The sequence below is a fragment of the Protopterus annectens genome, chromosome 7.part0 (genome assembly GCF_019279795.1).
Source record: "Protopterus annectens isolate FY-2018-M chromosome 7.part0, PAN1.0, whole genome shotgun sequence".
NCBI lineage: Eukaryota > Metazoa > Chordata > Ceratodontiformes > Protopteridae > Protopterus > Protopterus annectens.
The window spans coordinates 192,938,930-192,953,550 of record NC_056739.1 but is presented as its reverse complement, the minus strand read 5'-3'; the positions used below and the strand labels follow the sequence as shown (position 1 = coordinate 192,953,550).

The following is a 14,621-nucleotide window of genomic DNA, read 5'->3' as shown; positions in this document are numbered from 1 at the left end:
AGCAGATAGAACTTCAGTTTTTGGGGGCATTCATCTCCTGTGTCCCTCTTATCAGTGGGCTAGCTGTGCTCACATTTTTGTCATTTGGAAGTCTGTGCCTTCTCGTCCTTCCCTGGATATTCTTCGATCGTTGTGCATACAAGGTGATGATGTGGTAGAGATGAGCATTTCACCTTCTCATCTCTCACCTCTAAGGAAGGAGTGCAAATTGTCATCTGGTCATCCTTCCTTACACTGCCCAACCTTTATGCACTGGGTCTCCTGTTTGAACACGAAATATTTGCACTGCAGTTTTGCACTTTGCCAGTGCACCATAGCGCCAGGTTTAGTTGTTAATTTTGCTGCATGTTGTAAATAGTATCAAACTTAAGACATCTGAGATAGCCTTAGAAGAAGGGACGTGTAGCACTACTACTACAGGTTAGGATGGGCAACAGGGTGGCAGTGGCCATTTCTTAAGTGTGGTTTGTGTCATGGACGGTATTGTCTAGAAAAACTCCAAGAAACTCAAACTGGCAGCCAGCAGAAAGAAACTTGCAAAAAAAGAGTAAAATCCCATGATTGGAGGAACTCCCTGGTCAGCCTAAGTAAGAAGCTGAGATCCCTCATAAAATCCTCCAAAGCTAGTTATGAAAACAAAATTGCCACTAATTCTAAAGACAACCACAAAGCATTCTATAGCTGTGTCAAGAATCTCAGTGGCAACCCTCAGATCTGCTCTGAGTTATAGCACAATGGCACTAAATATACAGAGCCAACTGATATTGCCAACATCCTGGCAGATAGGTTCAGTGCTAACTTTACCCCCCTCTCACCCCCTAAAGGGCCCATCTCTATACCAGAAGAATGCAAAGTTCCTGTAATCAAGGCTGCACAGATAAGAACCTTACTCTCCAAAGCCAAGAACACAGCATCCATGAGACCTGACAACATCCCAGGCTGCCTTCTACACGAACTACAGAATGAACTGGCACCCCACCTAAGTACTATGTTCAGTCATAGCCTCACCTCAAGGTTTGTGTCCATTGAATGGCGCACCGCGACAGTTATCCCACTCCACAAAGGGGGAGCCACGACAGACCCCGGGAACTACCGCCCCATTAGCCTGACGAGCCTGGTCTGCAAGGCCATGGAACATATCATCATGGAACTCATAAACAAAGACATTGGAAATCTCCAAACTCTGGACCCCACACAGTTTGGGTTTGTAAAAGGCAGATCATGTCTCCTAAACCTGATAGACTTCTTTGAAGCAGTCACAAAAGTCATAGATGAGGGTAAGGTGCTTCACACAGCCTATCTAGATCTCGCCAAGGTGTTCGACACCATCCCCCACTCTGGATAGATAAACTCACTAAAGTAGGTATAAATTCCTATGTCACAAGATGGGTTGCCAACTGGCTTACTGACAAAACTCACACTGTGAAAGTAGCAGACTCCAAGTCAGACTTCAGATCAGTGATGTGGAGTACCACAGGGTTCAGTCCTGGGTCCTTTCCTGTTTGGCATCTACTTCTCTGAAGTACAGGCTAACACAGAAGGTCTTTGGCTAACTAAGTTCGCAGATGACTGCAAACTAGAAGCCATAATCGAAACTCCTAACTATGTGGACATCCTACAAAAGGGCCTAACTGAGACAGATGCCTGGTGTCAAAGCCATGGCCTCAAGCTCAGTGCCAAAAAGTGCATTATCATCCCCTTTGGTAAAAACTGTGTACCCATGAACTACCACATAGGTGGTAGTCTACTTAACACCAAAAGTGTGATAAGAGACCTTGGGACACAGGTGGACAGTAGTCTCTCCTTTGATAATCACATCGCCACAGTGGTCAGGAAATCCTTCTACATGGCACACCTCATCACAAAAGATTTCACATCCAGAAAAAAAAGAGGTCATTGTTCCCCACTACTCTTAGAGTACAACACCCCTTTTGGTATGTACCTCACAAGACATCTACAACAACTGGAAAGGCAGCAGAAATACCTCTCAAAGAGGATTACTGGCCTCAAACAGATGCCCTACACAGACCTTCTCAAAAAAACTTCAGCTTTACTCCATCGCATATCGCCTAATCAAAGGCGATCTCTGCCTAACATACAAAGCTATGTCAAACCCAGAGCTGTTGGACATGCTCCACTTAAAGAAATCCCAATCCCTCCGAGCTACATGTTCTAGGCACCTAAACCTTGTCACCACAATAAACAGAACATGCTGGAAGGATAGATTCCTGGCCCAGAGACTACCCATACTCTGGAACAGACTACCTATCTATGTCGAGCAGAGCTCCTCATTAGCACTGTTCAAGAAAAATCTTGATGATTGGATGGGAAATAGGAAATTCACCCCAGGGATCACTTCTGTGGCTCTGCTTGACAGGGACACAAGAAAATAATTTTCTTGGGTGGTGAAAGCCAGGGTACCTTTTTGGCTAGGCTTATATAGGTCCTAGGGTCAATAGCCTAGTACCTACCTATGAAACTGTAATGCACAAGGCACTTTGCAAGTCACACTTTGGTTATAATTAATCAGGAAAATTGAGAATTTTTATTGGTTGTGGTTTTAATTGGTGTCATATTTTGAGATATATATATATATATATATATATATATATATATATATATAGATATATAGATATATATATAAATATATATATATATATATATATATAGATATATATATAAATATATATATATATATATATATATATATATATATATATATATAATGTGTGTGTGTGTGTGGTTTTAACTGAAGCTTTATGCATCTGATGAAGTTGACTGAGTAAGATGAAAACACTGTGATTTTAAATTCATTTATGCTTTTTAAACTTCCGTTAAGTCAGCTTATTTTTTGAACTGCAAGGGCTTTACTGAGTTCCTTTTTCTGTGGTACTTGACATTGTCTAGAAAAATGTACCCAAATGTTTGTTGGTTTTGGAAACTGCTTATCAGACATGAGTTTAAAAAAGATCATGTCTTGGTCAAGCTGGGAGTTCTAGGAAGGTAAAATATCCAATTAACTAGCCATCGTATGGATAAGTAGTTTTGTCTTAACTAACACTTTTTCTTGCAAACAGAACCGTCTTGATTTTCATGTCATTGTGTGAGGGGGGGAGGGGTCATTCTTTTGCCATCTTTTTGCCTCAGCAAGAAAATTTTGCAGTCTTACCCAGATAGTTTGCCAGCTACTGATGTGAACGAGGGACTTTATGTGCATATTGGACAGTAAATTATGTCAAAAGTTGATTAATATGTAAAGGGTATTAAAGGCAGTGTTGGAGCTTAATGATATTTTGATAAATTATCTTAACAGATAATAATGAAGTTGTGAGATACTTGTCCTGGCACTGCCTGTTGTTCAGGCACTGTGAGAACCAGTTGATGATTTGTACAACTTGATAAGGAGGGATGGTTTGCTAATTAGTTAGCAGCAACCGACAGTGCCAGAAGGCTTTGCTTAAGGAAGAGGGAGACAGTAAATCCTCCCATTATCCCCCCAGCCGAACCAGAGTATCCAGTTTAGACACCTTTGTCAATTGCATTCATTGCGACCCTGTCAAAGTCTGTATTCTGGGTCCTTGAGAAACCTTTTGTGTTCTAAGTAGACAAAGGGCAGTTTATGAACTACCTTTTTTGGTATAAGCCCTGAAACGTCTCTTGGCGGTTTGTACTTGTATTTTCGTCATCTGTTGGGCCTGTTGGGTCAGCTTTTTGGATGGGTATATTGATCGTTGTGTTCTTTAAGGTGGCATGTCCTTTTTGTATAGAAGCTTAGCAGTAAATATTGCAGGCATGTATGATTCTGAGAAGAAACCCAGCAACCACTGAGGATTACCTCCTTTTCCTTTCTTGAACAAACTTTAGATTTTTCTCTGTAGTAGGTAGTTAGGAACTGGAGATTGGGTATTAGTTAATTCTTTCACACAGAGGATGAGAAAATGGTAGCATAGTGATACGGATGATGAACTGAGGACAGGTTAGGAGTCTGACTTACTGCTTTTGACTTGCCACAACCTTGACCTTCTAGCAGTGCTGGTCCCATCTCGGTCCTTTCTTTTCTCCACCTCATTTTATCAGCATAAAATCTAATTAGTACCTTGGTAGAGAGCTCGGTCCTGGAGACCTGCCTTTCAGTGACAGCTGAGAGCAGTAGATGGTAGCTGCCTGTAGCTGATGCACAGAATACAGGTCCTCTGCAGTACCTCCACAGTGCCTGACCATCTTATGTATGCAGTATATAACAGGCTTTAGTCATTTCATTGGTATACTTGAGGTTTACCTCTGATAAACACCAGATATTGCTCCTGCATTGCAAACAACTCGGCTCTCCCCTTGTTTTTTTTTTTTGAGATTCATGTTGCAGCATCTCAGTCAGACCTAAAACATCTTTTCCATTTGGTCCAGTCCTGTAATGTTGTGGTTCTTTAGGGAAGGAAGATGCCTTGGAAGGGAAGTTTAAAAGGAATGGTAGGTATTTAGAAACAGTACTGGTAGGAGAGCTCAGAAGGTGAATTATGTACTCCTAGGATGGTGATTTTGGTAAGACAGGCAGAGGCAAGAGTGCTAAAGGATGTAGTTTAGGGAGCCATTATTTGACAAAAGTTAAGTGTTTGCCAAAGGCATGTGCCAATTACTCCCGAATCCATCAAGGAGTGGAGAGAGAAAAGGAAGTGTTTTGTGCTGAGCTTCTGGTCAATAATATTGGAGATGCCTTCATTCCAAAAAAAGTTTGGGGTTCTGATGTCAAGTTCTTATGCAGTGATATAAACGAGAATCCATTTCCTTGCCTTATGGATTCTTTGCAGTTGTTCCAGAACATCCTATAGATATGTAACATAACTGTCCAGAGAGTTTTATATAATCCACACTCGCTGCTTTTTCTCCTGCAAGTGTTGAATTTCAGGTATAATCCTTCAATGTGGTATCCACTTACCCTGATTTTACTTGAAGATGCATATTTTTTTTAGGATATCATCAAGTTTTGTATTGAAGTATTTAGGTGCTTTGATCATAATGTTTTAGAAAAAAAGAAGTGTTTGCCAGTTGGTGATAATATTGTCTGTTAAGGGGAGGTATCCTTGCCATGTGAATTACCATGCTGAGAGGAGATTTTCAGGCACCGAAGGGGAGGCATTAATTGTTTTTCACCACAGGATGTACTGTTGTGTGGGCTTTGTCCTCATTATCCATTCTAGGAGTGAGTGATTTATTGGTGGTGGTGGTTGTTATGGAGGAGCTTATAACCTGATGCAGGCGATTACAGCTTGTGACTGAGGTGCCAGACATGTTATGTGGACACCAGTGTTAAAACCTGTGAAAATTAAATTGTGACGTGTAACAGAGTTCTCAGTATTCTAGAAGAGGTCATAGCAATTGGGTATAATTTGTGATATGTAGAGTCCATCATATTTTTATAGAAAGTATACTCACACAAAAACATTGTACTTTGTTTCTCTTTCTCTATTTATAGGTTCTTAGGTTCTTACTAAGTTTACAGCCAGAAGGCAATTGAGAAGCTCAACAATGCCAGCCCATATATGTGGGAGACTAGTAGTGCCTCCTGTTAAGATTTTCCTGCCATGTCCCCGATGAAACTGTCCAGTCATCCAGACTGAAGTTGCAAGGGAAATACTCTGCTTGATATGTAAGGGTAACTTATTCCAAGGACAGTGCAGATGCATTGGGTTGGATACCTCTCAAGTCATCATCTTAATGTGGTATCATAGATTTAGGCCTCCAGAGCAGGTGGTTGATTGCTGCTGATTCTGTTTAGATGAAGGACTTCAAAAGGTGTTGGGTTATTCACAGCACAAAGGATAAGTTGAGTTCACATCTCAGGAAGCCTGTATGATTCTAAGTAGAAGGATGTTACTTTGTCAGAGCAGCTAAGGGAACCTAGACCTGCTATCTCTTTGGTGAGACAACAGTGAGGGTCTCCTATTGGTTTAAGTGTTTTAACAAGGCACTTGCAGAATGGGGGCATTACGTTCAGTGAGGGGCATGGCAAAGTGCTATAACAGCTTTGGACTTTGAGGAGGTACCACAAAGGCTAAGTTGCACAAGAAAGAAGGATTTTCTAACTAGGATAGAAATGTAACAGTCAGAGAAGACTTATCAACATAGGTACCCAAGTTCCTTTTTTTTTTTTTTTTTTCTTTTTTCAAAACAGGTTTATTGTTTTAACATATAAGAGAAATATCATAACAATTTTATACAAGTAATTAAAAATAGGTATTATTATAATATTCAACAAAACAACTAAAGTATTTACAAATACATCCACTACAATCAGATCAATTAATTAAACTAAAATACCGTGCTATTGAAATTAGAATTTTTTTAACAAATTTTGTAAATTATCCCATACAATATAATATGATGTTTTTCTAGTTGTTCTCATTCTAATTGTGCTTATTTCCATATGGCACATTATATTCATAACATTTTTAAATTCATTGAACGAAGGAGGTGTATCTGAAATCCAATTTCTAGTTATTATTTTCTTGGCCACTGCTAGGATAGACCATAACAAGGGAAGCTTAATCTGTTTAACACACTGAGGTACAGGTGTGTTGAATAATATAAGAGACTTAGAAATAATGAAATTATCTGTAAAAAGAGCCTGCAAAAATTCATTAATTGACTTCCAGTATTCTTTCAACTTCATACAGTCATAAAACATATGAGCCCAGTCAGCATTAATTTCTACATTACATCTCTTACATAGATTATCTTTATTATTTATTTTATTCATCATCAAAGGTGTATAAAAAGATCTATGTAAAAATTTCCATGTATAAAGTCTCCAGACAATGGAAAATGTAGTTCTATAAGCAGATTCCAATATATATTGTTTATCTTGTTGAGTTGGTGGGTCCCCATTAATAGAGGTGAAATAATTCCAGTATGAATCTACACTGTAAAAAGTTTCTTGTCTGATAATTTTATGTATATATGAAAGTTTACCTTTATCAGAAACTTTATGCTGTAAATTTAATATCAAGTAATCAATCAGTTTTGGAATAGATTCTTTAACTGTTATAGACATTAGATCTATTCTATCAATGAGATGTTGTCTAAAGATCTGACCCTCTAACCAGCAAGTTTCTCTTAGATCAAATTCTTGTTTTAAGAAATCTAGATTTTTAACTTTATTATCAGATATCAGCTGATACCAGTACTTTAGATCATTATCTATAGCTAAATGAGCTCCTTCAGAAGTAGATGACATAAGCATACCCTGAGTATACATTATAGGAATACAATAAAATTCCATTCCCTATACTTAGGGTGCATGAATATAAAGTTACGATAACTAATAATAATATTTAATGGGTAACAAACCATATGTTTAGGTGTAATAGGTGAAGTACAAAATTCCTTTAGCAACCACAACATGGAGTTATTTACAATCATATTTTTATGTGTTAAGGAGATTTTCATGAAATGCATACTAATTAGCTCCCAATAATCTTTCCATTTTGATATATGACTGATCTATTAATAAAGTAATAACTTTTATAATAGAAGAGATAATATATAAATTAAAGTCTGGAAAAGAAATACCCCTTGAGACCAGCTATTAGTATGTTTCTTTAATGCAATCCTAGGTCTATTAGGTGCCCATAAGAAATTTAACATTAGTGTATTCAGTTTCTTGATAATTATTTTTGTAGGTGAAAGTATTATTGATTGTATTAAGTATAAAATCTTGGGGAATATTATCATTTTAATAATTGTAAGTCTCTCCTCCATAGTAAAAACATATTATTCCAGGTATTAAAAAGATTTTGTATATTAAGAAAACAGGTATTATAGTTATTATATATAATAGATTTAATATCTTTAGATAGTATTATACCTGAATAAGTTATCTGACCTGAATTGGGTACATATTTAGTAAAATCACTAATGAGAATATTTTTTTGTATATATAGGTAGTATTTTAGTTTTTCTTCATTGAATATTAAACCAGAAATACTTTTAAAATTCATCATTTTATCAAATAAAGACTGCATAGAAGAATTAGATCCTGCTGATGTAATTAGAACATCATCTGCAATAAGTTGAATTTTTGATGTTGTATTTTCGTCTATTTCAAAACCCTCTATGTCAGTACTGTTTCTAATCAAATTAGCCCAAGGCTCCATTACTAAAGTGAATAATAGTGGAGAAAGTGGACATCCTTGCTTTGTACCTTTAAGAATGGGTATTTTTGTGAAACATATGTTCCTACCTTAATATAAGCCAGCGTTCCTTTGTATAAATGCTCAATTAAATTTACAAATGCATCAGAGAAGTTTGTGCATTTCAGTAAGGTAAACAGATAGTCCCAACTTACTGAATCAAATGCTAAACCTATATCAAGACTAATAAGTGTTAAATCTTTCTTTTTCCTATTTGCAAAATCAATTAATGTTAAAGTTCTTCTTATATTATCAAAAGTATTTCTATTTACAATGAAGCCCGTCTGATCTATATCTATAATGCCGGGCATGATTGTCTTCAATCTATCAGCAAAAATACTCATAAACATTTTATAATCAACATTAAGTAATGAGATGGGTCGATATGAAGAACATCTAGTTGGATCTTTATTAGGTTTTAAAATTGGTGAAATAAATGTATATTGCCAAGATGGGGGGGGTTATTAACTCAGTTTGGGCCAAAATAAAAACCTTATGTATTAATGAATATGTAGTTTTAGAAAGGATTTTATATATCTCTGGTATAATACCATCATTACCCGGTGCTTTGTTTGATTTAAGCTTATTTATTTGTGTAATAACTTCTGTATATGAAATACTCTTGTCCAATAGTTTAATCTGTTGTTTATTAAGCTTTTTATTCATGTTTGTGGTTATAAATTCCTTTATTTTATCTTTAGGTTCCATGTTAATGTTGTTATGGTTAATCTTGTGAAAGTGATTTCTAAATTCATCCAGTATTTCTGGTATACTAGAAACATTCTTCTTTTTCCTTAGAGAAAAGATTTCTTTGATATGGTTTTGTTTATTCAATCTTTTTGTTTTATTTTTAAGTCTATGTAAGTATTTGGGGCTTATTGAATAAGACAAAAACTTATATTTCTCTAAAGTTATTTTAACTTTATGAGTTAAAATTTCTTTGTATTTCTCATTTAGTTTGTTTATTTCTTCAATAACTTTCTTGTCCATAATATTTTCTTTATTATTATGTTTATAAGAGTCTAATTTACTTGGGATAAGGTTCCTTATCCCAAGATTTCCTTTTATTATTATACCATCTGATACTTTATCCATATAGATATGATTTTAAGGCATCCCAAACATAGACAATGGAGTCTTCAGGAGTATTATTTATGTCTAGAAAATGTTGTACTTCTGAAAGTATATATTCTTTATAGTCTTTTAACTGAGTTAAGTATGCTGGTATCCTTTTGATCTGAACATTATGAGTATTTTTTTATCATGAATTCAAAAACAATTGAGTTATGATCAGATATAGGACATGAAATGATTTTGGAATTAATTAAATCTGTTACCATCTGGTTAGAAATAAAGACCCTATCTATTTTTGAATAAGTTTTGTATCTGTTAGAAAAAAAGGTGTATGGTAATGATTTTGAATCTGTCTGATTATTAATATCATTCAAATGATAAGAATTAGCAAAATCATTTAAATGTTTTGCATTAGATGTAATTATTCTTTTCCTTATAGTGGTAGTATCACTTTCATGTAGTATACAATTAAAATCACCAGCTAAAATAATATCCCCTATAGAGAATGATATGATCTTATCAATATGATGTTTCACTGTATTAATACCAATTCCAGGTATCCAATATACATTAATTAAAGTGTAAGTCTTCCCATTAATTTGTATTGTAACCATACAAAACATTCCTTTGTCATCCTGAAAAGACTTAATGGTTTTAGGAATGGGCATACTTTTATTCCATAAAATAGCCACTCCTCTTTTTCTGAGTGTGCTCTGAACTAACCAATACTGTATACTTATTAGTGGCTAGTTTATCAATATCTTTTTCAAGAGATGGGTTTCTTGCAGGAAGACTAGATTGGCCTTGTGTAAATTAATGTATCTTATTAGGCTTGCCCTTTTACACGGATTATTCAATCCATTAATGTTTAAAGAAATTCCTTTTAAAGATGTCATTTGGCATTTTTAAAACTCAAGAATCTTATGATCGAAATAACAAATAAGATAAATAATGTTACATCTCCTCTTTTAGGTGTACCTTTAAATATAGCTGTATTTATTAAATCTCTTATGGGATTTTGTATAGGATTCAATTTTGTTTGTAGTGACAATGAGTGTACAAAATATATTGTGGATGTCAAATCTATATACATATAACAATGAACAAGTGAAAATAATGTAAGGATTAAACCTTGCATCCAGCCTGGAGTTGAAAACTCCAACTTAGAGTAGTATTTACTACTCAAGTTAACCCCTACCCTAAGCAGCAGTACCTCAGCTACCACCTTATCAATTTAATACTAGTTATATTTAACTGAGGTTAACAGTTTTCAATTCAATTATCTATCAAGACAAAACTACACATTTGGTAAAACAGCATCATATAAACTAAAATAAACTTTTTTTTTTTTTAAAACTGTTCATACTACTATATAGATCTATGTAATATATAACACTTGTATTCAAATAGCATTCAAATAATCTTGATGTTAGAAATCAAGAGGAGAGAAAATTAGGTTCTAACATTCATTTAAATCAAAAACTTTGGCTAATATGTTTCAGACATTACATATATTAAGATGCATCTATTTTCTGTTATGTGAATACTGTTAACAGCTTCCAAAAAAAAAATCTTGAATTGTTTGTATATGAGCATTTACTTAAACTCATTATTGTCAATAGAGTAAAATATTGTATTCATAAAAATTATTATAAATCATATTGCATAGTTATGCAAATTCTCAGAAACACTTGCATTATTAAAAAAAAAAAGCCATCACACACATACACACAGACACACACACACACACATATATATATATATATATATATATATATATATATATATCTGATCTCACTGAGTTATGTCCTTGTTGAGCACTATCCTACTTGCTGTCCCTAGAATAAATCTGTCTGCTTTATAGAAAATAATGCACAGCAAACACATTTTCGTAACAAGATTTTACAATCATGCTAACCTACTTCTTTAAAATATATCACATGACATTTCTTCCAGAATATAATTATAAAATTGTTTATGCTTGTCAATCAGATGAATTAAATGAATTATAATAAAGTATATGTTTGGAACAGAAGTTTTTAACACAGATTATTATGCTGCTGTTAAGTAGATTTTCAAAAACATTTAAATAAATGTTTCATTTTCTATGCCTTCTAAAATAAGACATTTACTTACTACAAGAAACTACATCATTTAAACTCACTATAACTGACATTTTATGAATAGAGTATTTTTCCTGAATCTGTGGTGTGTCAGTATGATAACTAGGTCAGAGGTTATACTAACTGCTTTCAGTTTCTCTGTGAGAATTCTGTGAGTTGAAGCTTTTGAAGTAGTTCATGGACACTGTGCATGAGACAGCCCACATCCCAGATTGTCTCCCTTAACATTTTGGCGGAAACTTATTAAAACTTGTGGCAAACATTCATTTTGTCAATAGAGTAAAATATTGTATTCATAGAAATTATTATAAATCATATTGGATAGTTATGCAGATTCTCAGAAACACTTGCATTATTATATATAAAAAAAAGCCATCACACTCACACACACACACATACACACACACACACACACACACACACACACACACACACACACACACACACACACACACACACACACACATATATATATATCTGATCTCACTGAGTTGTGTCTTTGTTGAGCACTATCCTACTTGCTGTCCCTAGAATAAATCTGTCTGCTTTATACAAAATAATGCACAGCAAACACATTTTAGTAACCAGATTTTACAATCATGCTAACCTACTGCTTTAAAATATATCACATGACATTTCTTCCAGAATAGAGTTATAACATTATTTATGCTTGTCAATCAGATGAATTAAATGAGTTATAGTAAAGTATATGTTTGGAACACAAATTTTTATGCTGCTGTTAAGTAGATTTTCAAAAACATTTAAATAAATGTTTCATTTTCTATGCCTTCTAAAATAAGACATTTACTTACTACAAGAAACTACATCATTTAGACTCATTATAACTGGCATATTTTATGAATAGAGTATTTTTCCTGAATCTGTGGTGTGTCAGTGTGATAACTATGTCAAAGGTTATACTAACTGCTTTCAGTTTCTCTGTGAGAATTCTGTGAGCTGAAGCTTCTGAAGTAGTTCATGGACACTGTGCATGAGACAGCCCACATCTCAGATTGTCTCTCTTAACATTTTGGCGGGAAACTTATTAAAAACTAGTGACAAACATTCATTTAGTAGTGTAAATGCATGTAAACATGACAAAACCTTCACAATGTATTCCACAGACCATTACAGCCTCTTACTTCTTTTCAGAAAGAGAAACAAATTGAATCACAGCTTGCCATTAAATCTTCAGATATTTTGACTGGTTATGAAACAAAACATTATAACTGACATATTTTATGAATAGAGTATTTTCCTGAATCTGTGGTGAGTCAGTGTGATAACTATGTCAAAGGTTATACTAACTGCTTTCAGTTTCTCTGTGAGAATTCTGTGAGCTGAAGCTTCTGAAGTAACTCATGAACACTGTGCATGAGACAGCCCACATCTCAGATTCTCTCTCTTAACATTTTGGCGGGAAACTTATTAAAAACTAGTGACAAACATTCATTTAGCAGTGTAAATGCATCTAAACATGACAAAACCTTCACAATGTATTCCACAGATCATTACAGCCTCTATGTAAGTGAAATTATGCCCAAAATTACCAACAAGCAATAAAACTCAACATTCTTCTCCCAACTCAATTTTCATACAAATCCTATTATTCACTGTGCCCACACAATCAAAAGCATTTCTATATATTAATAAAGAAAAGAAAAAGAGAGTAGAAAATAAAAGGGAGTGAGGCAGAAATAAAAAAATGTAAGAGAAAGCTGTAAGAAGTATATACAATGGAATGTTACTTACTGTTTATATTAATAGAGTTAAAAATAAAACATATTATTTACTCTTATTTACTCTTATTTAGTTCTGATTATTATTAGTTAAAGCATAACAGATTATTTACAAACAGGCATAAGCAGTATAATCAAGAAAGTATAATTAGAGATAGCATTTGAAGAACTTATAAAAACTTTTACAAGGAATAAATATGTTATTATTCTATTAATGATATTTTCATTACTGTTCTCTCCCTGCCCTCCCCCACCCTTTACCCACTACATAATCTAAATAAAATGTCATTGTTTAAACAAAGAAAATAATAAAAGGAGAAGGAAAAAAAGGTAAAGATAAAAAATGTATCAAATTACTAACCTTACTTCTTTTCAGAAAGAGAAACAAATTGAATCACAGCTTGCCATTAAATCTTCAGGTATTTTGACTGGTTATGAAACAAAACATTTCTTTGCACATAGAGAATAACTTTGATTAAATCTTTTCCAAAATATTTGTGGCTTTCTGGAAATGCAGGAACTATATTCAAAAGATTAATAATGAACTAAAATGAGAGAGAAAAAAAACATATAACAAATCATTTGTTTTTTAGTCTCTTCTTCTTCTCTGAAGCCTTCCACGAAGCTTCAGTTGCCAATCTCTTTAATGAAGAACTAGCCCATTCCATTTCTTCTATTTTATCCAAAATCCTTTTTTCTTTGACAAACAGTAATGCAGAGTCTAAATCATCGAAAACCTTAGGACCATCAGGAAGGAAGATTTTAAGCTTGGCAGGAAACAGAAGGTATGTTTTAAACTGTGCTTTTTTAAGCTCCCTTATTAGTGGCAGAAAAACTTTTCTTTTAGCTATTGCCATGGAAGAATAATCATCATCAAAACGCACAGTTGTCTCATTAATCTTAACAGGAGCTTTAGCCCAAGCAGATTTAAGAACCATCTCTTTATCAAAAGATGATAGAAATCTAACTATAACTGATCTAGGATATTTTTTGTTAGAGTTAGTATTAGCTATAGATCTATGTGCTCTTTCGATACCAAAAGAGAATGCTTATGGTAAGTCTAAAGTTTTAGGGAGCCAAGTTGTTAAAAAAGAAGTAATATTGTTACCTTCAATATTTTCTGGCAGTCCAAAAATCCTAATGTTATTGCGCCTAGATCTATTTTCCAGGTCATCCAGCTTTGTTTGTAAATGTGTATTTTGTTTCAGCAGAAACTCAATGTTGATTTCCTCTTCTTGGATTCTATTTTCCATGTCATTCACAGCTTCTTCTATGCCTGTCATCTGGTTCTTCTGTTGTTGCAGGTCTGTATGTAACAGGTCTATTTGTTTTGTAGTTTTTCTATGAAGGTGTCTATTTTAGTATCCATTTTATCAGTAAGTTGCTGGATTATAATTATCAGAGACTGAAGTTCTTTCTTGATGCTGGAGTCTTGAGAATTTGTCTTACTGGAACTCATTTCAGACTGATAAACTGACAGGAAAATTTCCACAGTGATT

General features: G+C 34.1%; 1 protein-coding gene across 3 annotated transcripts in view; it reads left to right on the top strand.

The window, feature by feature from the left end:
* Positions 1 to 14,621, top strand: part of ADIPOR1 (adiponectin receptor 1) — a 726,925-nt gene that overhangs the window by 627,992 nt on the left and 84,312 nt on the right. The window lies entirely within an intron of this gene.